Source organism: Podarcis cretensis (genome assembly GCF_951804945.1).
Source record: "Podarcis cretensis genome assembly, chromosome: 8".
Classification (NCBI taxonomy): domain Eukaryota; kingdom Metazoa; phylum Chordata; class Lepidosauria; order Squamata; family Lacertidae; genus Podarcis; species Podarcis cretensis.
The window spans coordinates 3122490-3145572 of NC_137177.1; the positions used below are offsets into that span (position 1 = coordinate 3122490).

At 47.4% G+C, this 23083-nt stretch overlaps 1 long non-coding RNA gene across 4 annotated transcripts in view; it reads left to right on the forward strand.

Annotated features, from left to right (window-relative positions):
• The first annotated feature begins 12296 nt into the window (after positions 1 to 12296).
• LOC307221386 overlaps positions 12297 to 23083 on the forward strand; it is a 225939-nt gene continuing 215152 nt past the window's right edge. For all 4 annotated transcript variants that reach the window (XR_013841349.1, XR_013841350.1, XR_013841351.1 and 1 more), the window contains exon 1: positions 12297 to 12310. This is a non-coding gene — a long non-coding RNA (uncharacterized lncRNA). The remainder of the gene's footprint in view (positions 12311 to 23083) is intronic.

Genomic DNA, 23083 nt, shown 5'->3' on the forward strand with positions numbered 1-23083 from the left:
TATTATTATTATTATTATTAGGGACGAAGCTTTGACTGTTTAAAGCTGTATGATAGTACTTTAAACGTATGGTTTGAATGTGGCCCAAGCTTTTGCAACGGAAGTGTACAAAAGGCACTATGTCGCAACAAATCAGCCTTTCTTGGTTTTAAGAGAAAATAGTTGTTTCTGTGGTTAGGAAAGTACAGCGAAAATGCACCTAAAATGTGTGGGATAAACAATTGATGAATGGGAAGATACTAAAAGACTGCGCCAGCAAATCAGGACAAATGCACGTTGTCATCTAACCTCTCTGCAAGGAAATCAGAATGGATGCTCAATAAAGGCCAGACACCCTCTAACCTCCATGGAAGCTTTGCAGAATTTAATCAGGCTGAATGCTCCATAAGCAAGTTGTCTGAAGGAGCTCAAATAGACGGATAGCCAAAAGCAGGGTCCCAAGGCAGGCATTTGGGACTAGAACTCCTATCAGGACATCTCATCTTGACTGCTGAGCTTCAGCATGGCCCGTTATTGTATTTTAATATTCTCTTGGAAGCCGCCCAGAGTGGCTGGGGAAACCCAGCCAGATGGGTGGGGTATAAATAATAAATGATGATGATGATGTTATGTGACATGGCGACATCTGACCTCTATGAGGAATGGTCGAGGGAACTGGGTAGGCTTAGCCTGTGGAAGGGAAGACCAAGAGATGACATGAGAGCCATCTTCAGATACTTGAAGGTCCATCATGGGGAATAAAGAGCAAGCCAGATTGAATTGTTCATTGTTTCAAGGAACTCACACGAGTTTGCAACCAGTTTTCTGCTGCGTAAGAAGGGGGATGCACTCTGCTAAGCGAAGAAACTTGCTAGCACAAGTTATGTGCTCTCAATATATCCTCTCCTGCCACCCTCAACATTCCCACACTCTCTGCCCTCCTCCCAGCAGTCATTCCTCCTCTAGTCACTGCTGTGGATGTGCAAACTGACTGTCTGTCTCCAGGCACTGCGGTCGTCTGCAGGGGATTCTCACACACAGAGCAGCCTTCAGGTTACATTTGCAGACATTTTTGTGTAGCCTTATTGGAGTTCACCGACTGGGTCTGTGTTGCTCCGGGACAGGAGGAAGGAAGTCAAATGACACCGAGGTTGGTTCAAAGAAAGAGTTTATTCTGCTCTCCGGATAGCAGAAGGCACTTGCGTGATCAAGTCCACAGAAAGTCCAAAGAACTGACAAGCTTCACGCAGTATATATATCCTCCAGGCACCCTCTCCCTCCTCCCCTAGGAAGCCAACCATGTCAGCCTATGTACGCATGTTGACATCATATATGTTCCTGCTCTGTACTCCCAACCATAAAAGGATCTTCCTTCCTTTACTTCTGACCATAAAAGGATCTTCCTCTTCCTACTCTTATCTGGGAAGAAGTCATCATCTCCGGGAACACGCTTTTGGCGTTTTTCCCAGACGTTGGGCTGTGCGTCTTTTGTGGTCAGTACATAAGATAAGGTGATGACGTATCTGTTCCCCTAGAAGAACAGCCAGGATCATCCCTTGCTGTGACTGATATTTTTTATAAAAAAAATAAATAAATAAGTTTTTATTAAGATTTTAAAGATTACAGAAAAAACAAGAAAAATAATAACAATCAAAGAAAAAACAGAAAAAACAATACATATAAAAAAGCAGAGAACATCATCTAAAAACAGAAAACAGAAAAAGAAAAAGAAAAAAAACCAATCGAACACCACTTGCTTATATTCACTTATTTCCTTGACCTCCTCACGCCTCCCATTTTTGTATTCTGATTCAATTTGTTATTTCAGCAAATCCTTCAAACCCTATTTTTATCTTAATAATTTATCTTAATATACTAAAATTTAACATTCTCTCTTTCACCAACTCATTTTTACTTAATCCTTTATATCATTTCCACTAAAACCACATAATTTTCTTTTCCCAACATCTTTCTAACAGTCCTTAATTTTGCTGTGACTGATAAAGGAGAGAGGTTGTTTATGCAACTGCGTCCTTGTTATGCTTTAGCTCAACAGCTCAAGTTTTACGCATTTTAGAGTACTCTCTTGGAGAAAGAAGAAAAAAGGGGGGGTTGAGTCAGTTTTAAACTTACTGCACAGAAACCCATTCCTTCATTTGTAGAGCAGAGTCCTGCCAATGGTGTCTGAAGCCATCTCCCCACAGATCTCCCTTGGGGATCCTGACATCTGTTCTTTAGACATGAGCAAGCCAGCGTAGACGTCGCTGAGACAGGAGTGCGCACATGCTGGGAACATCGTCTGGGGAGAGCACTTCGTGGTTTGAGACTCTGTCGTGCCATGTGATGCCCAAACTCCTCCTGATGCAGCGCATGTGGAAGGCATGGAGGCGTTGCTGTCAGGAATGAGCCAGCTCCCAGCAAAGGTTTGCAGCCAACGGCAGAAAGCAGCCAGGAACAGAGAGGCTTAGATGTGAGCCAGGCAGGGGAGAGCGGGCAGCTGCAGATTTCGACTCTTCCTGACCTTGATGGGCCAGCTGATAAGGCTATAGCTGAGACTGGGTTGGAACACAGCCAAAGCTCTCAGGGAGCTCAAACAGGAGCAAAAGGACACAGAGAGAGACTTTTGGAAAAGGAAGAGGCGGGGGTGATCCAATAAGTCCGCGGAGTCGGCGAATGGGAGGGCTGTTAGACAGGAAGCAAAACAAGAGACCTTAAGGTGCAAAAGTTCAATATATTCTGTAAACACCGGAAGAAGTCTTCAGAAGGGTCATCTTGAGTAATGATGCTGGAGGCTTTATTTGAGCTGCCCAGAGCTATCTATTTGCTTTTGCAATAAAACCTCATGAAAGAGGAGAGCGCAAATTATGGTCTGAAGCTCAACATCAAAAAAAACGAAGATCATGGCCACTGGGCCCATCACCTCCTGGCAAATAGAAGGGGAAGAAATGGAGGCAGTGAGAGATTTTACTTTCTTGGGCTCCATGATCACTGCAGATGGTGACAGCAGCCACAAAATTAAAAGACACGTGCTTCTTGGGAGAAAAGCAACGACAAACCTAGACAGCATCTTCAAAAGCAGAGACATCACCTTGCCGACAAAGGTCCGTTTAGTTCAAGCTCTGGTTTTCCCAGTAGTGATGTATGGAAGTGAGAGCTGAACCATGAAGAAGTCTGATCGCCAAAGAATGGATGCTTTTGAATTATGGTTCTGGAGGAGACTCTTGAGAGTCCCATGGACTGCAAGAAGATCAAAGATTCTGAAGGAAATCAGCCCTGAGTGCTCACTGAAAGGACAGATCCTGAAGCTGAGGCTCCAATACTTTGGCCACCTCAGAGAAGACTCCCTGGAAAAGACCCTGATGTTGGGAAAGATGGAGGGCACAAGGAGAAGGGGACGACGGAGGACGAGATGGTTGGACAGTGTTCTCGAAGCTACCAGCCTGAGTTTGACCAAACTGCGGGAGGCAGTGGAAGACAGGAGTGCCTGGCATGCTCTGGTCCAGGGGGTCACGAAGAGGCAGACACGACTCAACGACTAAACAACAACAGCCGTGTTATCAAGCTGAGAACCTGGACTCCTGACAGTTGCTCCTGGTGATTGCAAGTTGCCCATGACCGACTTCCATAAAGCAGCTGCTCAGCGCACAAGCCTGATAGACCTTCATCTTGGTATCGGTCATGGGCTTCACATTTTCCCATATTCAGATTGCAATAGAGGAGATCTCAGCTAAACACTAGGAAGAACTTTCTGAAGGCCAGAGCTGAAGGCGGAAGACCAGATTCTCTCAGAAGGAGGTGGACTCTCCTTACTTGAGAGTTTTTCAATGGATGGCCATCTGCCAGGTATTATTTAGCTGCGATTCCTGCACTGCAGGCGTTGGGCTAGATGGCCCTTGGGGTCCCTTTGTGAAGATTTGACGTTTTCATCCCCCCAAAAGTTTTTGATTTGAGTTTCTACTGAAATGAGGTTGCATTTTAATGTTGTATTTTAATCTTGTTTTTAAGTTGTATTTTAATCAATTGTTTTTATACCTGGTGTTAGCCACCATAAGCCCGGTCTTGGCTGGGGAGGGCGGGGTATAAATAAAATTATTATTATTATTATTATTATTATTATTATTATTATTATTATTATTATTACAGTTCTTTGATTCTATGAGCATTATTTATCCTATTTCAGTTGGACCAGAGTTGTCTGCACTTGTACATATTTGAATCTACAGTGGTATCTTGGTACCAGAACTTAATTCGTTCTGGAGGTCTGTTCTTAACCTGAAACTGTTCTTAACCTGAAGCACCACTTTAGCTAATGGGGCCTCCCACTGCTGCCACACCGCCGGAGCACGACTTCTGTTCTCATCCTGAAGCAAAGTTCTTAACCCGAGGTACTATTTCTGGGTTAGCGGAGTCTGTAACCTGAAGTGTCTGTGTCAGGGACTCAGCGGGAGCGCAGGGAGGAGAGGAGATGGAGAGCGAGGGGGAGCAATCCGAGGGCAGCGTAGGAGAAGATGACAGCAGCCCGATAGATTCCATGAGCCTCTCCAGCGAATCGGAAGATTCACAGAAGGGGGCGCCGATGGGCAGGGCAAGGGGGGACCCAAGGGGGACACCCCAGAAGCAAGGGGCCAGCGGGGACTCCCAGAGCAGCAGTTGGAAATCAGGACCAGCTTCCCCACCAGAGCGTAGTGGGGGGGAGGAGTCCCAGGTATCAGAGCCCACATATGTACCACCAGCGAGAGAAGATGAGTCAGGGTTGGCCACGCCTCCATCGGAGAGCGAGGGAATGGTCAAGAGGAAAGCTGCAGGCTGGGCGCGCGCGCCAAGTTCAAATGTACAGGCGAGCGGCACAGAAGGTAGCCCGGATAGGGAACCAGGTCCTAAAGCCCGCCGGAAGGAGGGGGAAGAATCATCAGGGTCAGCGTCAGAGGAGTCCAGAAAGGATGAAACCCTAGCGGGCAGGAGGGCCCAGAGGAGAAAGGAACTTAGGAAGAGGTGGAGCAAGGCGAGAGTCTTAAACTGGTGTGGAAGGGGCGGAGACTCAGACAGGACTTCGCCGGTCTAAGGTCGAGACGTAGAGCTGCGCGCTGCGGCTTTAAAATGGAAACTGAACCTCAATAAAGACTTTTGTACATAACTACAGCCTAGCGTTGGTCCTCTGTGAGCTGGGACCTGGAGGCAACTCTGACAGTCTGTAACCTGCAGTGTGTGTAACCCGAGGTACCTCTGTACAGTGGTGCCTCGCAAGACGAAATTAATCCGTTCCGCGAGTCTCTTCGTCTAGCGGTTTTTTTCGTCTTGCGAAGCAAGCCCATTGACGGCTTAGCGGATTAGCGATATTAGCGGCTTTTAGCGGCTTATCGGCTTAGCGGATCAGCTGATAAGCGGCTTAGCGGCTTCGAAAAAGGGGGGGAAGGAAATAAAACCCTGCAGGAACTCGCAAGACATTTTCGTCTTGCGGAGCAAGCCCACAGGGAAATTTGTTTTGCGAAGCGCTTCCAAAACGGAAAACCCTTTCGTCTAGGGGGTTTTCCGTCTTGCGAGGCGTTCATCTTGCGGGGCACCACTGTATATATGAGGAGACACTTGTGTCTTTCCCGTTTGTACCAGAATTTTTTCCCTTTGGGATTTGTCCTCACCTTCTAATTTTTTGTCCGATTATGCCAATTAAGTACTATCAGAGCAGGTTATTGGTTAGGGGCTGCTGTGGTGGGTGGGGGGGGGTCAATGTTTAATTTTGGAGGTGTCTTATTTTTGCTGCTACCTGGGTGATATTCCTGTATCTTTACTGCTAGACTTCAGTTATGAATTTTCTGTGGGCTGTATAATTTTATTGCATGTTTATTAATACGATGCCTTTTCATTAGCCTGTTGTTTACGACCCTTTAAATTTTATTACTGGATTATGTAAACTTCCTCACATTGCGTGGGTTGCCTTGAGTGTGGTTTGCCTACAAAGAAACAATGGGTTTACGTTTGGAGAGAGGAGTCGTAGAACTGTAAAGTCAGAAGGGACCCCTGGAGGTCATCTATTCCAACCCCCTACAGTGCAGGAATCTCAGTTGAAGCATCCATGACAGACAGCCATCAAACCTTTGCTTAGAAACCACCTTCTTTTTTAAAACCATTTTCATTGATTTTCCAATAAAAACAGCCAATTAACATATCCATCACAATCCAATTACAAACAATAAACTAATATAAAAAAACACAACCAAATTACCATCCAAATTATTAATTATTATTTTTTTCAGGGCTCCCCATAGTCTGGACCTTTGAAGTGTATCTCCAATATCTGAAATGATTTTAGAATGAATTGATTTTAGAATGTATTTCAATTAATTGATTGTGATTTTATGTAAAATGTGTTACATTTACTGTTGTTAGCCACTCTGAGCCCGGCTTCGGCTGGGGAGGGCGGGATATAAATAAATTATTATTATTATTATTATTATTATTATTATTATTATTATCTTCGATCCTGCCTCTTCTTGTTGTTTGCATATTTTCCACATCCCGATCTTAACACTTTAAAGTTCTCTGTCCCTGCCTCTACAATTCTCAGTCATGTCAGAAATCATATATCCTTTCGTCCATCGAATACAACTTTATTTGTGTATATATATATATATATTTCAACTGTCTATTTGCCAGCGCAGCTTTCCCTGACTCCATTCCAGTCTTCCACTCCGGGCTGTTGTCCAAGTCTATCGTCGGAGGTTTAATGATGCAGCAACTCCCAAGTTGTTTATCATTCCAATCCACCTTCTGAAGGTGTCTCTGCCGCTGTTGAACAGCTCTGTTAGGCCTTTTCGCTGGGGAGGTTCAATTCTAATCCTTCTAACCTCCTTTGGGGTAGGTTTGTGGGTTTGGCAGAAGGAGATAGGATCTGCCCATGCGATGCCCACCTGGTGGAAACTCTAGCTCACACGGCCCTTAACTGTAAAATGTATGATGATCTCCGCCAACAATTTCTAGACCATCTATGCATTCCAACATGGAAACCGGAGACGGACATTATGCGCTTCTTATTACAGGGGAGAGACGAGGAGCTCAAAGTCTCTGAAAGTCTTTAAATGAAGAGAGGTACCAAACTTGTACGATGAAAGACAAGCTGTGAAGCTTTGTGTATTCAGCAGATATAATGTCCAACACTGAACAGAGATTTCGGATATTTCCTGCTGTTTTGTAGATCTTCATCAGCGTGTGGGAGAATATAGAATTATTTCATAAACTGAAAATAAAAGTTTACGATGATCAGCATGACATATCACTTTACAAAAATAATAAACTTCTTTAGTTGGCATTTTATCGCTTTTCCATCTTTGTGACAATAACATCCTTGCCGCAGTTGTTGCATACATAAAGAGTGTGTGTTTCTCCTTTGGCAAATCTTGACCTAAAATTCCTAACAACAAAGCTTCTGGGGTTTTAACAAAAGTTATCTTAAACATTTTTTTTCATTTCCTTATATATCATTTCCCAATAATTTTTAACTATTTTGCAATTCCACCATAGATGATAAAAAGTACCGTTCTTCTTTGTACTCTTCCAACACTTATTGGAGCTTGCTCTATACATTTTGGCCATTTTCATTGGCGTGGTATACCTAAGGTACATCATTTTGGAGGATGGATGGCGGCTAATGGACTGAGGTTGAATCCTGACAAGACAGAAGGACTGTTCTTGGGGGACAGGGGGCGGGCAGGTGTGGAGGACTCCCTGGTCCTGAATGGGGCAAGTGTGCCCCTGAAGGACCAGGTTCGTACCCTGGGAGTCATTCTGGACTCACAGCTGTCCATGGAGGCGCAGGTCATTTCTGTGTCCAGGGCTGCTGTCTACCAGCTCCATCTGATATGCAGGATGAGACCCTCCCTGCCCACAGACTGTCTCGCCAGAGTGGTGCATGCTCTGGTTATCTCCCGCTTGGACTACTGCCATGCGCTCTATGTGGGGCTACCTTTGAAGGTGACCCGGAAACTACAACTAATCCAGAATGCGGCAGCTAGACTGGGGACTGGGAGCAGCCGCCGAGACCCCATAACACCAGTCTTGAAAGACCTACATTGGTTACCAGTACGTTTCCGAGCACAATTCAAAGCGTTGGTGCTGACCTTTAAAGCCCTAAATGGCCTCAAAGGCCCAGTATACCTGAAGGAGCGTCTCCACTCCCATCGTTCTACCCGGACACTGAGGTCCAGCGCTGAGGGCCTTCTGGCGGTTCCCTCATTGTGAGAAGCAAAGCTACAGGGAACCAGGCAGAGGGCCTTCTTGTTGGTGGCACCTGCCTTGTGGAATGCCCTCCTGTTAGATGTCAAGGAAAGAAACAACTATCTGACTTTTAGAAGACATCTGAAGGCAGCCCTGTTTAGGGAAGTTTTTAATGTGTGACATCTTAGTGTATTTTTGGTCTTTGTTGGAAGCCGCCCAGAGTGGCTGGGGAAACCCAGCCAGATGGGCGGGGTACAAATAATAAATTATTATTATTATTATTATTATTATTATTATTATTATTATTATTACTATCATCATCATCATACAATCAGTAAATTTCAAATTTACTCTCCATAATTTCAGTCCCTCCTCTGTCGACACCCACCCACAGGACCACAGCGCAGCACAGTGCCCAGCCTGCAATTTCACACACTGAACTCTCCCCGAGGTCTATTCTGAACTGTTAATAACATGTTAGCAGGCTCCATTGTGTCCCTTGGGGAGATCTTTAACCGAATGAACCCTCCCCTGGCTCGGCAATTGGTGAAAGGCAGGCAGTTGCGAACAGAGTCCGCAGAAGGTGGAGCAGAGTCATGGAATCATAGAACCGCACAGTCGGAAGGGAACACCAGAGGTCATCTAGACCAACCCTCTGCAGTGGAGGAGTTGTGGCCAAGTCAATTCAGCAGTGTGTAACAGTGCGAGAAACAGACAGTTCTACTGCAATGTGCTCTACGTGGGGCTACCTTTGAAGGTGACCCAGAAACTACAACTAATTCAGAATGCAGCAGCTAGACTGGTGACTGTGAGTGGCCACAGTCTGAGAGATCTTCATTGGCTCCCAGGACGTTTCCGAGCACAATTCAAAGTGTTGTTGCTGACCTTGAAAGCCCTAAACGGCCTTGGTCCAGTATACCTGAAGGAGAGTCTCCACCCCCATCGTTCTACCTGGACACTGAGGTCCAGCTCTGAGGGCCTTCTGGCGGTTCCCTCCCTGCGAGAAGCCAAGTTACAGGGAACCAGGCAGAGGGCCTTCTCGGTGGTGGCACCTGCCCTGTGGAACCCCCTCCCTTCAGATGTAAAGGAAATAAGCAGCTATCCTTAAGACATCTGAAGGCAGCCCTATTTAGGGAAGTTTTTAACAACAACAACCACCGTCTGGCTGAGTTTCCTCAGCCACTCTGAGTTGCTCCCAACAGAATATTTAAAATACAATAAAACAGGGGTCAGCAAACATTTTCAGCATGGGGCTGGTCCACTGTCCCTCAGACCTTGTGGGGGGGCAGACTATATTGGGCGGGGGGGTGAATGAATTCCTATGCCCCACAAATAACCCAGAGATGCATTTTAAATAAAAGCGCACATTCTACTCATGTAAAAACACGCTGATTCCCGAACCGTCTGTGGGCCGGTTTTAGAAGGCAACTGGGCCGGATCCAGCCCCCGGGCCTTAGTTTGCCTACCCATGCAATAAAAAACATCAAACATTAAAAACTTCCCTAAACAGGGCTGCCTTCAGATGTCTTCTAAAAGTCTAATAGTTGTTTATTTCCTTGACATCTGGTGGGAGGGCACTCCACAGGGCGGGTGCCACCACCGAGAAGGCCCTCTGCCTGGTTCCCTGTAACTTGGCTTCTTGCAGGGAGGGAACCGTCAGAAGGTCCTCGGTGCTGGACCTCAGTGTCTGGGCTGAGCGATGGGGGTGGAGATGCTCCTTCAGGTATACTGGACCCGAGGCCATTTAGGGCTTTAAAGGACAACACCAACACTTTGAATTGTGCTCGGAAACGGACTGGACTATCGGGGACCTTAGCTTGGCCCATCAAGGTCTTCTCATGGCCCTGTCCTGCACCCCCCGCCGAACTTCCATGAAACGTGGGCGGCCACAACGAGGTATCTCAACTGAAGAGCGAGAGAAGCGGCTGGGCTTTCAGGGCCCTTGACATTTCCCGCAGACAAAGGCTTGCAGGTGCGTGGGAAAGAACAAAAGATGCTCAGCACTTTCCCCCGGCTGACCCAGGCTGGGAATCCACTCCGATGTTCAGAGAAAGGTTTGCATGGTGGTAATGGGATTTGTGCGACTGCTCTCTCTCTCGCTCTCTCACTCTCTAGCCGCCAGGGGAGTTGCAAAAACCAGGGTCAGCATTTTTGCGTCTCTCTCCCTCCCTCCCTCCCTCCCTCTCCTTCTTTCCTCCAAGGGCTGCGCATGACGAATGGTGGCGCAGTCTGGATTCCGGTGCGAAGCTTCCTTCCCAGGGCCTGTTGACGTTCCTCCTCGCCACAGCCTGGCTATGTGACTGAAATATACTCGGAGTTGAGTGTGGATTTCATGCTCTTTATTCAGCTCATAGTAGTGAGGAATGGAAGTTCCCCCAAAATGTCTGCTTTCTATACATTACAGTGGTACCTCGGGTTACAGACGCTTCAGGTTACATACGCTTCAGGTTACAGACTCCGCTAACCCAGAAATAGTACCTCAGGTTAAGAACTTTGCTTCAGGTTGAGAGCAGAAATCGTGCTCCGGCGGTGTGGCGGCAGCAGGAGGCCCCATTAGCTAAAGTGGTGCTTCAGGTTAACAACAGTTTCAGGTTAAGAATGGATCTCCGGAACGAATTAAGTATTTAACCCAAGGTACTACTGTATTTAAACAATGGGCCCCATGTGATTGGCTAATTCTGGGATTCTCCTGCTGCATTATTCAGGACAAAGAGAAGAAAGGACTTTCGCACTCAGTGCCAAGTTAGAACTGTTATAAGAATTCTAAGGTCTCAAATATAGAACAAATATTCATAAATGCACACATATCTAAAGATATGAACCACGTGTCTGAAATAGTAAGGGAAAGCAATCCTGGAGCCATTCTGACTCTCTCAAACTGACCTCAATATATTTCTCTGCAAGGAGGGAGGCACATTTTTGCTTGCAAATCCTGTCTTAAGGGCGTATTTGTGGATGAATAGGGTGAGCCTGTGACCTGGATTCAGGCACTAAAGGATTAACCATCACAAAAGAATGGCCAGGCTGCCCAGGTGATACAACCAGTGACCATTATCAGGTATCCTGGCAGGCAGGATTTCTGCTGTAGACCGCCCCTTCTGTGATGCTTGTATGTTGTTTTAGGGGGTGGTCTTGGGACGTGGGTGGCGCTGTGGGTTAAACCACAGAGCCTAGGGCTTGCCGATCAGAAGGTTGGCAGTTCGAATCCCCGCGACGGGGTGAGCTCCCTTTGCTTGGTCCCTGCTCCTGCCAAACTAGCAGTTCAAAAGCACGTCAAAGTGCAGGTAGATAAATAGGTACCACTCTGGCAGGAAGGTAAACGGCGTTTCCGTGCGCTGCTCTGGTTCAGCAGAAGCGGCTTAGTCATGCTGGCCACATGACCCGGAAGCTGCACAGTTTAGAAGATTGAGGGTTCAATTCCCTTCGTGGTCACCAAACTGTTAACGGAGAAATCTGAGGGCTCCCTTGGACAAAAAACAAGGACACCAGCCAGGAATACCAGAGCAAAACAGCAGCCAGTAGGCTTGGTCTTGATTGAAGACTGTTGCGACAGCACTCCCACCTGCCACAAAGTGGAACAAGATGGAAGCTCTGAACAAAAGAAGACCCCAACTTTTATTAGCTACTATTTCCCCATGCTGCACCCCTAAGACTACATCACAACTACATCATGACTACATCATTGACACATCACAAAGTGGAGGGGTTGAGGGAGGAGTTGTGGTGGTAACCTGAGTGGCTTGTCACCTGTCCGGTTCCTCCTTTCCCCTCCCCATAATTACATTCCTGAGGACAAAGAGGAGTTCACTGTTTCCTGCACCCAGGGGGAAGGGCTGGTCACTGTCCTTTGTTTCAGTCCATACTGAATCCACTTCCATATGCAGGTCCTTTGTGAGTGTAATGATATTCTGTCTAGGACCATCAAGGTTGGCATGCCAACTGGGTAGGGCTCACGCTTGGGGGATTATGGTTGCCTTCTGTCAAGTCTCCCCCCTTTGATAGTCCTTCCTTCATGGTGTAAAATAAAAGTGGAACGGTACGGATCCGATATACAACTAATTTTCTATGAATTTATAACAGAAGTGTTGTGTATGTCGTGTGTGAGTGTGTGTGTGTCATGTTTGTACAAACTGAATGATTGGGAGGGGGTTTTTCCTGCAATACAATGAGATAGGTATCTTTATCACCTTCCTGTGAAACTATTTCCAGGCCCTAAGATTAACAAAATCAAGGAAGGGTACATCTAAGAAACTGAACAGGTCATAGTGGAGAGTTTTGACCAAACGTGTTCCACCTGGAGGAGGAACCGACAAGCCACTCCAGTATCCCTGCCAAGGAAACTCCATGGACAAAGACAACAGGCATATAAAAGATATGACGCTGGAAGATGAGTCCCTCAGGTCGGAAGGCATCCAACATGCTACTGAGGAAGAGCGGAGGAGAGTCCCATGGACTGCAAAAAGATCAAACCTCTCCATTCTTAAGGAAATCAGCCCTGAGTGCTCACTGGAAGGACAGATCCTGAAGCTGAGGCTCCAATCCTTTGGCCACCTGATGAGAAGAGAAGACTCCCTGGAAAAGACCCTGATGTTGGGAAAGATGGAGGGCACAAGGAGAAGGGGATGACAGAGGACGAGATGGTGGGACAGTGTTCTCCAAGCTACCAGCATGAGTTTGACCAAACTGTGGGAGGCAGTGGAAGACAGGAGGGCCTGGTGTGCTCTGGTCCAGAGAGTTGCGAAGAGGCAGACACGACTAAACGACTAAACAACAACATCTAAGAAACTGCCTACTATCTTTTATGGCCTCAGGATGCCTGATGAAGCAACTGGCCTGTGTACGTGACTTGTCAATCAAGAGAAATGGGACAGAGATGCAGAGGTGTGGGTTGATCAAAAATCATATCAAAATGGCTTAAACCCAGTCAACACTATGCTTTCATTGCTTACTCCATATTTGTTATAATTCTGCATAAGAATCCCACCTGATCACTACAGGGCAACGCGTTACTTGGAGGCTGGGTCTGCTGCCCCTGTAGATCCTGCCACCAGCGGTGGTCCCCTCAGCTTGCCTCAAGTGTGGGCTGGTCGTGCCCGTGCTGGAGATTGGCATATGGGCGTTCTGTCGAGGGCAGGGGAGCTCCCTTCTCATGCGTCTTGCAAGCCGGGCTGCCCGCTGTGCATCAGTCTGGCTCCTGTCAGAAAACCCAGACGAGGCTGTGCTCAGGCTGCCTCCCGTCAGACCCAGCTCAGCGACTCTTACGAAGCCGGCTTCCCTCGTCTCAGCCCACAGGGGAGCTGCTAGGTCTGGTGGGGGGAGCCTCAGCCAGCCCCTGCAGTCCGCTCCATTCCGTGCTCGGACCGTATAGCAGAGGCTGTCCGAGTCCCCCAACACAACACGGCTGCCCCACTGAGGAAGACAGGCAGGGTTAAAGCCTCCATGATGTCCCCACACATCAGTGCAAACCCACCCTGCTGTGATCTTTCACACTTGGTGCAGAAAGGCAGCCAAAATGCTGGCTTTGACCTAAAAAGCCATAAACGGCGCTGGCTTTGACCTAAAAAGCCATAAACGGCTCAGGACTGCAATACCTTAAGGATCACCTCTCCAGATCCCGAGATCACCATTTGAGGCCCTTCTTTGTGTGTCTCCTCCATGACAGATCTGGAGGACGGGAACATGAAAACGGAGCCTTCTCTGTGGTGGCTCCCTGTTTGTGGAATGCTGTCCCCAGGGAGGTTAATCTGGCACCTTCATTACGTTCCTCTTGTTACGGTAAAATCTGGGTGCGAGGCTGCTCTGCCACCCAGCTCGTCGGACTAAGTCCGTGGGTCCCTGCGGAGGAAAATGAGCTCAGCCGGAGACAGGAGCAAGCTGCAGAAGATCCAAGTTTATTGCGCAACAGGTTCAAGGCGAGACTGAACAGCGAGAAAGGGGTGACATGAACTTTTGAAACTTCCCTCCATGTCCCAGAATACAGTGCAAAATACATCCCAGTTACATCATGAATACATTAAGAAGAGGTTGGGTTACACAGGATTACATCATGAATACATTAAGAAGAGGTTGGGTTACACAGGATTAACATATGGAGGAGGGAGGGGGGAATATGCAGAGCTGGAGATATGCGCAGATAAGCACATCCTGAGTACCGGTGATGAGAAGACAATGGTCCATGTACTGGCATTGCCCGGAGGAAAGGCTTGGCAGAGTGATTTGACAGGATTAGGGTCTTGACACCTTGCCTGAGGGATTATGGAGGACAGGGGAGGTGTCATGGAGTCCTAGAGAAATTGAGCAAATTGGCACGTTGATTTTATAGATTTTAGTCCCTTTTGACATTGACAATTGGAAATAAATGGATATATTGTAGCGAAGAAGAAGGTGAAGAAGACATGCCCCCCCCCTTCCGTATCACTCTTCAACCAGGCCTTTAGCTGATTAATAAATCTATGCCCTTTTAAATGTGTGGCTGGGGGATTATGGGTATCATAGAATTGCAGAGTTCGAAGGGACCCTAAGGATCATCTAGTCCAACCCCCTACAAGGCAGGAATATGCAGATGCCCCATACGGGGATCAAACCTGCAACCCTGGCATTATCAGCACCACACTCTAACCAGCTGAGCTATCCAGGCACTGGTTTGTTTTCATTTCCCTTTTCATTTTGTATTTTGCATTCGCATTTTTTGTTTTTGCATTGTGAACTGCCTTGTGATTGTCGGATGGGTGATATACAAATCTGATAAATAATAATAATGATAGTCATTGGAGAGAAAGTCTCATATTTTTAATCACAGCAGGGCAGCCCGCTGCTTTTGGGCCTCTAGAGAAAGGGAGCAAGTTCCATATTTTAACTATGCGCTGGGTGGAGAAGTATTTATTTCCCCCCTGTCCTGAATCTTCCATCATTCGCCTTTACTGGATGGCCCTGAATTTGTACTGCGCCCAGTTCTGGGCACCCCAATTTAAGAAGGATGTTGACAAGCTGCAAAATGTGCAGAGGAAGGCGTGCGAGATGATCAAGGGTCTGGAAGCCAAGCCTGATGAGGAACGGTTGAAGGAGCTGGGTATGTTTAGCCTGGAGAAGAGGAGACCGAGAGGAGATATGAGTAAGCTTGTTTTCCGCCGGAGAACCCAATCCAGTGGATTCAAACAACAAGAAAGGAGATTGTGACTAAACATTCAGAACTTTCTGTTGGATGATCTTCTTTACTTTAGTTGAGATTCTTGCAAGGGGTTGCAATAGATGACCCTCAGGAGTCCCTTTCCACTTGACAATTCTATGGTTTGGGAGAGAAAAACTTCTCCCTATCCCCTTTTCCCAGCACCATGCATAACTTTATACGACTCTGACCTGTCTCCGCTTACTCCTCTTTTATCTAAACTAAAGATTGCAGAGGGACGCAGGTGGCGCTGTGGGTTAAAGCCTCAGCGCCTAGGGCTTGCCGATCGAAAGGTCGGCGGTTCGAATCCATGCGGCGGGGTGCGCTCCCGCTGCTCGGTCCCAGCGCCTGCCAACCTAGCAGTTCGAAAGCACCTCCGGGTGCAAGTAGATAAATAGGGACCGCTTACCAGTGGGAAGGTAAACGGCGTTTCCGTGTGCGGCTCTGGCTCGCCAGAGCAGCGATGTCACGCTGGCCACGTGACCCGGAAGTGTCTCCGGACAGCGCTGGCCCCTGGCCTCTTAAGTGAGATGGGCGCACAACCCCAGAGTCTGTCAAGACTGGCCCGTACGGGCAGGGGTACCTTTACCTTTACCTTTTAAAGATTGCAGACTTTCCTTCTGTTATGTACTGAAGTTCTCACCCTGGCCAGCAGGGGGAGACTGTAGATAGTTTTCACTCAGGTCCACATATGCAAATAAGGGATTGAAAGTGACGTTCAGTGGTTGGATAGTTACAGAAAGCGGTTACTGTTGCGTTGTAGTGGAGCTCTATATAAGCAGGCTGGCTGAACCCTTCAGTTCAGTTCTGTTCTGGCCTGTGAATAAACAAGAGCTGTTTGAAGAATCGCTGTGTCATCTGATATGTTCACCCACAACTTAACACCTTTCCCCTGATCTTTCTGGTCGCCCTTCCTGGCACCTTCTCAACCTCAGTCTCCAAGCAGGGAAATGGGTGCATTCATCATCCAGCGCACACCCACAGATCAGCACCCCGCACATGAGCACTTTGGTTTACACCACGGGTCAGCAAACTTTTTCAGCAGGGGGCCGGTCCACTGTCCCTCAGACCTTGTGGGGGGCCGGACTATATTTTGAGGGGGGGAAATGAACGAATTCCTATGCCCCACAAATAACCCAGAGATGCATTTTAAATAAAAGCACACATTCTACTCATGTAAAAACATGCTGATTCCCGAACCGTCCGTGAGCCTGCTGTTTTGCACACTTCAGCAAAATCTGAGGTGGTTTCTTTGAAGAAAAAAAGAGTTTATTGATGGATTTGCACCCAGTGAATATTTTGACATGCTTGGCTTTCAAATCAGCCGAGGAAAGGGCTCTTTCAGGATAAAGGAAAACGGTACAGAGGCAAAGAGGAGCCTCTGGTAATGTGTGACGCAGACAGAGTTGTCCCGAGGTATTTCCCTGCTTCAGGCTGAGAAGCAAATCTCCGACAACAACACCACACCGAGGCACGGACCAAGCCAGTTAAGTTATTTTGGTCCTGGAGAAAAATCCCCCAAGCGCCTCTCTCCCTCCCAGCAGGAAAAGCAGAACCATCACCAATTGAACGCTGGATATAGCCAATTAAATGCTGCAGCACGATTGCTGACGGGAGCGAGGCCTTGTCAGCACGTAAATCCCTGAGCTCAGAGAATTACAAGGGGTTGCCGGTTTTCCGCCAAGCCAAGTTCAAGGTTATTTGAAAATAAGGTACTGTTGATATATTAAGTCCTTAACTTGGGACCAGTTTGACTACAAGAATCCCTTCCCCCACATGTGCCCACTGGATCGATGGAACTGGCTCTGTTACTGGTGTTGCCAGGAAATTGGAAGTGGGGTGAGAGACACCCCACCCCACCCCACAAGTCTTGCCTCTCCACACCAGCAGGCAAAGTCAAAGAGTCTCCGCTGCACATTAACAAACCACTCACTCACAAATAATATAAAACTCCTGTCGGAAATGTATAAATTGCTTCTGGAATGGCACGCAAAGGATGAACTCAGGTTAAATCTGTCGTGAGACACTGGGAGAGGGATTTGGGGCATAATTTGGGTTAAACCACAGAGCCTAGGGCTTGCCGATCGGAAGGTCGGCGGTTCGAAACCCCGCGACGGGGTGAACTCCCGTTGCTCGGTCCCAGCTCCTGCCAACCTAGCAGTTCAAAAGCACGTCAAAATGCAAGTAGATAAATAGGTCTCTGTTGTTGTTTTTTTCGTTTTCTTATAATTAAGTTATGTTGTTTTTTATTATTGTTTTTTTCCGTGAAGAATTTATTTTCTGTACATATGTGTGTATATGTGTGTATGAAAATTAATAAAGAGAAATTAATGATAAATAGGTACCGCTCCGGCAGGAAGGTAAACGGCATTTCCGTGCGCTGCTCTGGTTCACCAGAAGCGGCTTAGTCATGCTGGCTGCATGATCCGGAAGCTGTACGCCAGCTCCCTCGACCAATAAAGCGCGATGAGCGCCACAACCCCAGAGTTGGTCACGATTGGACCTACTGGTCAGGGGTACCTTTTCCTTTACCTTTTGCCTGGTACATTTATGAACATTCATTTTATATCTTAGACCTTATAATTATCATATTAATGCTGTTACTTCCCACCGGAGCAGTACCTATTTATCTACTTGCACTTCGTGCTTTTGAACTGCTAGGTTGGCAGGAGCCGGGACCGAGCAATGGGAGCTCACCCCATTGCGGGGATTCGAAGTGCCAACCTTCTGATTGGCAAGCCCTAAGCTCTGTGGTTTAACCCACAGCGCCACCCGCGTCCCACCAGGCAAACACATACATAAATATATAAACCACGTGTCTGAAATAGCACGGGAGAACAATCCTGAAGCCATTTTGACTCTTTCAGTGACCTCAAATATTCCTCTGCACTTTGGATGAAAATGGGAAAAGCCTCCCCATTGTCTCTGAGCTCACAGATCCTGCCTTAAGGGCACATTTGGATATGAATAAGGTGAGCCTGTGACCTGGATTCAGCCCTGAAATCACCCCTGAGTGCTCACTGGAAGGACAGATCCTGAAGCTGAGGCTCCAAGACTTTGGCCACCTCATGGGAAGAGAAGACTCCCTGGAAAAGACCCTGATGTTGGGAAAGATGGAGGGCGCAAGGAGAAGGGGGCGACAGAGGACGAGATGGTGGGACAGTGTTCTCGAAGCTACCAACATGAGTTTGACCAAACTGTAGAAGACAGGAGTGCCTGGCGTGCTCTGGTCCAGGGGGTCACAAAGAGTCAGACACGACTAAACAACAACAACAACAAGTGATCTGGATTCAGGAACTAAAGTATTTACCATCACAAAAGAATGGCCAAGCTGCCGAGGTGACCATTAACAGATATCCTGGCAAACAGGATTTATGCTGTAGACCACCCCCTTCTGGGATATATGTATGATGGGTTTTTTGGGGGGGTCTTCAGCTACAGGGTGGGCAATTTCAAAAGCCTATACAGTGGTACCTCGGGTTAAGAACTTAATTCGTTCTGGAGGTCCATTCTTAACCTGAAACTGCTCTTAACCTGAAGCACCACTTTAGCTAATGGGGCCTCCCGCTGCCACCACGCGATTTCTGTTCCCTCCTGAAGCAAAGTTCTTAACCGGAGGTACTATTTCTGGGCTAGCGGAGTCTGTAATCTGAAGCGTCTCTAACCTGAAGTGTCTGTAACCTGAGGTACCACTGTATAAGGGCTTGCACACCTTTGTTCTTGGTTCCTCCTCCCTCCTGCATGCGGTGAGTGAGGACTCTGTTCCAACAGTTAATAAGATCAGGCTTACTAGCTGCTTCTCAATATTCTCTGGTTTGTTCTTGTTGTTTAGTCGTTGAGTCGTGTCCGACCCCCTGGACCAGAGCACGCCAGGCACTCCTGTCTTCCACTGCCTCCCGCAGTTTGGTCAAACTCATGCTGGTAGCTTCGAGAACACTGTCCCCCCATCTCGTCCTCTGTCGTCCCCTTCTCCTTGTGCCCTCCATCTTTCCCAACATCAGGGTCTTTTCCAGGGAGTCTTCTCTTCTCCTGAGGTGGCCAAAGTCTTGGAGCCTCAGCTTCAGGATCTGTCCTTCCAGTGAGCACTCAGGGCTGATTTCCTTCAGAATGGAGAGGTTGGATCTTCTTGCAGTCCATGGGACTCTCAAAAGTCTCCTCCAGCACCATAATTCAAAAGTATCCATTCTTCGGCGATCAGCCTTCTTTATGGTCCAGCTCTCACTTCCATACATCACTACTGGGAAAACCATAGCTTTAACTATATGGACCTTTGTTGGTAAGGTGATGTCTCTACTTTTTAAGATGCTGTCTAGGACCCCGTTACAACAGTTAATAAGATCAGGCTTACTAGCTGCTTCTCAATATTCTCTGGTTGGCCTCTGTTATTTTCTCCTACTGATAAAGAACCTACATAAGGACCCTATAAGGGCTCTTGGGTACCCATAAGGGAAAAGGAACAGTTTTTTTCTTATTACAGCAACATCTCTGCAAAGCCATTGCATCTGCAAGGGAGCTCAGCTCAGAAACCTGTGACTCCCAGCTGAGCCCCAACGTCTCCAAAAGAGTGGGTGGAAACTTACGGTTCAGAAGTTGGGCAGGTGGTTGTAGCCCGCAGCTTAAATTTTCTATAGTGAGTCCTTTTGGGGGTTTATTATTATTATTTATTTCCTATTATTAGCGCTACTTGGTTCTAGTTATACTGGGTACCCTTTGTTCAAAGTATAGTGACCGGATTCCCCCTGATAGGAAAGTTTTTCGTAAGCCTCCACCTCAGATTTGCCTTTTCAGTTTGCGTCGTTAAACTGGAAGAGAATGCCAGGACATGAAACTGTAAACCTAGTGTGCTCAGAAGGCAGCAAAAAAAAAATCCACTTGTTGGAAATCTTTGTTTCCCTTGGAGCAAATAACGTTTGTACTCAAAGGTCTAGAAATGTGTGTGTGTGTGTGTGTGTGTGTGTGTGTGTGTTTAAATTGGCTTCACAGGTAACATCCTATGGCTGCTATCTTACATGCACAGAGTTTTTAATTGCAAGCTTGCTTCAAAATAATAGTTTTAAAAAGCCTGATCAACCTTAAACATGGCAAATATGGGGGGGGGAGAGAAAAAAATGAGGTGTGCAATTGTTTGTTATTTGAGAGAGTCTAGAAAGGGAGAGTCTTTCCAAGTAGTAAAAAAAATCATTTGTATGTGTATGCCTGTGGTCTGAGAGGGGAAACTGCCCCCTTTCCCTCTACAGCTTAAGGGAGGAAGAACATTTGTAGCTTTGATTTTTTAAATAATAAAAAAATATGTTGAAACTTGGGAGTTTCTGAAAGAACTTACCTACAGCAATGTTCTAGTCTCCTTTTACAATATGCTGCGAAGTGGCCTCCTAGAATAGGTAAATTTCCTCTGCAAATAGTCTAGCTGAGCAAAATAGCTCTTATAAGTTAAATGTAGTGTCGGACGTTCCTTTAGCCTTAAGCAGGTCTCCTCATGAAGTAAAAGGCCTTGTGAGGAATCCTAAGAAGTATTTGGAATGTATGACCAAAGGAAAAATGAGCATCCATTCCAGTTGGGGGGGGGAGGGAAGTAATTTGTTTTTCAAAAGTAGAACTTCCATGGGCAGTGACTGTGTATCTGGGTGTGGGTTTTAGCTTGGATTTGGTTGGCTAAGGGAGTTATGGGAAGGCTGATAATATCAGTTTCTGTAAGATCGGCCAGGACCCCTGGCCTCTTTTGGTAAATGGGTCTTTTACCCCTTTAGCTTCTATCTCTTTGAGGCTTTTTCTTACTTCTGCGCTTCAGTGGGTAAATTTACTCTTGAGTAAGCTTTGTTTGGGGAAGCAGGTGGCACTGTGGGTTAAACCACAGAGCCTAGGACTTGCCGATCAGAAGGTCGGCGGTTCGAATCCCCGCAACGGCGTGAGCTCCCGTTGCTCGGTCCCTGCTCCTGGCAACCTAGAAGTTCGAAAGCACGTCAAAGTGCAAGTAGATAAATAGGTACCGCTCCAGCAGGAAGGTAAACGGCGTTTCTGTGCGCTGCTCTGGTTCGCCAGAAGCGGCTCAGTCCTGCTGGCCACATGACCCGGAAGCTGTACGCCGGCTCCCTCGGCCAATAAAGCGAGATGAGCGCCGCAACCCCAGAGTCAGTCACGACTAGACCTAGTGGTCAGGGGTCCCTTTACCTTTACCTTAAGCTTTGTTTGGGAGGCAGTGGAAGACAGGAGGGCCTGGCGTGCTCTGGTCCAGGGGGTCACAAAGAGTCGGACATGACTAAACAACTAAACAACAATAAGCTTTGTTTAATAAGGAAAGTGCAACCTGGCTGGTCAGTACTTCCCAGGAATTGCATTTTGTGTGAAAGACATTTATTATTATTATTATTATTATTATTATTATTATTATTATTATTTATTTGGTACCCACCCTGAGCACTGTATTTTTCACTCCATAAGATGCACCTGGCCGTAAGACGCACCTAGAAAAAAATTATTCTGAATGAAATAGTGGTTGTATGATTTTTGTGGTTCATGCTGTGGCCATAGACACGTGATCTGATGGCGAATTTGGGGTGACCCAATACAAAAATCCTGAGGATCCATGTGGATCCGTGCTTTGTAACCACGTTTTTGCGCCATTGTGGCCCCACGAAACAGCCTCCTTTATCTCTAGCGTCCCTTATCTCTCTCCCCAATCGGCAAACGATCAGCAGCTTTGTTTCAACACCCACTTCCCTCTTTCAAAAAAAAAAACATGATCTGCTTTTTGCCCAGGGCAATTCAGCTCCAGGGACCACGCATTCGCTCCATAAGATGCAGACATTTCCCCTTACTTTTTAGGAAGAAAAAAGTGCATCTTATGGAGCGAAAAATATGGTAGCTCTCACCTGTGGCTCCTGGAAGCTGTCAGCAGGCAACAGTGGCCACAATCCCAGGAAACGGCTTTGACCAGCCGGCTAAACCAGGCGAGGGGAGCCGATGGGGCTCAAACCCTCAGTGAGTTAGGGGCTTCCTCTGCATGCGAAAACAGTCTTTGGCGGATGGAGTGGACGGGACCAAGAGGGGCTCCAACTCCAACGGTCAAGAAGGTAGTTTCTGCCCGTGCTGTAGAGGAAAGTGAGGGGCAGGTGGGGCTTGCCCACCTGGGAAAGGAGCCCATATTGGAGAAGGAAAGCTCTGGTCCTAAACCTCCGCTGCCTTGTAGGACATCTTGTAGAACTCTGGGGGCACGGTGAGCGTCCCAGGGGGTGAGGCAAGCATCCCAGGGGGCACCATCCGCGGCAAGCGTCCCAGGCATAGCTGTCAACCGTCCCTTATTTGGCGGGAAACTCCCTGATCCCAGCGCCGTGTCCCGCTGCTGTACCTTATTGATGATGTCCCTTAAATTTCCCGGGTTTCCAAGGAAGCAGTTCCTCTCCCTCCCTCCCTGCCGGCCTGGGAGGAGGGAGGCTCCAACTGTATTGCTCACCCAATAAGGAACGACTGGGGGGTGGAGCTTGCATGCCTTGTGCCGATCAAATCAGCCGCGTTGCCTGGGGACTCGCCTTTGCTCAGCGCTTCCCAGCGGAGAGGTGACGGTGGTTTTCCTTGCTGCATCCCCTTTGCCGGGTTGCTGTGCTGTGGGAACCACCGCTTGAGGCTTTGTTTGGCTTCTGGCTGGGCTTTCTGCCTTTGGCTCGGATGGGCTCAGAAGTTGAACATACCTGTGCTCTGAAAATCCCTTATTTTGGCTGCTGGTCCCTTATTTTC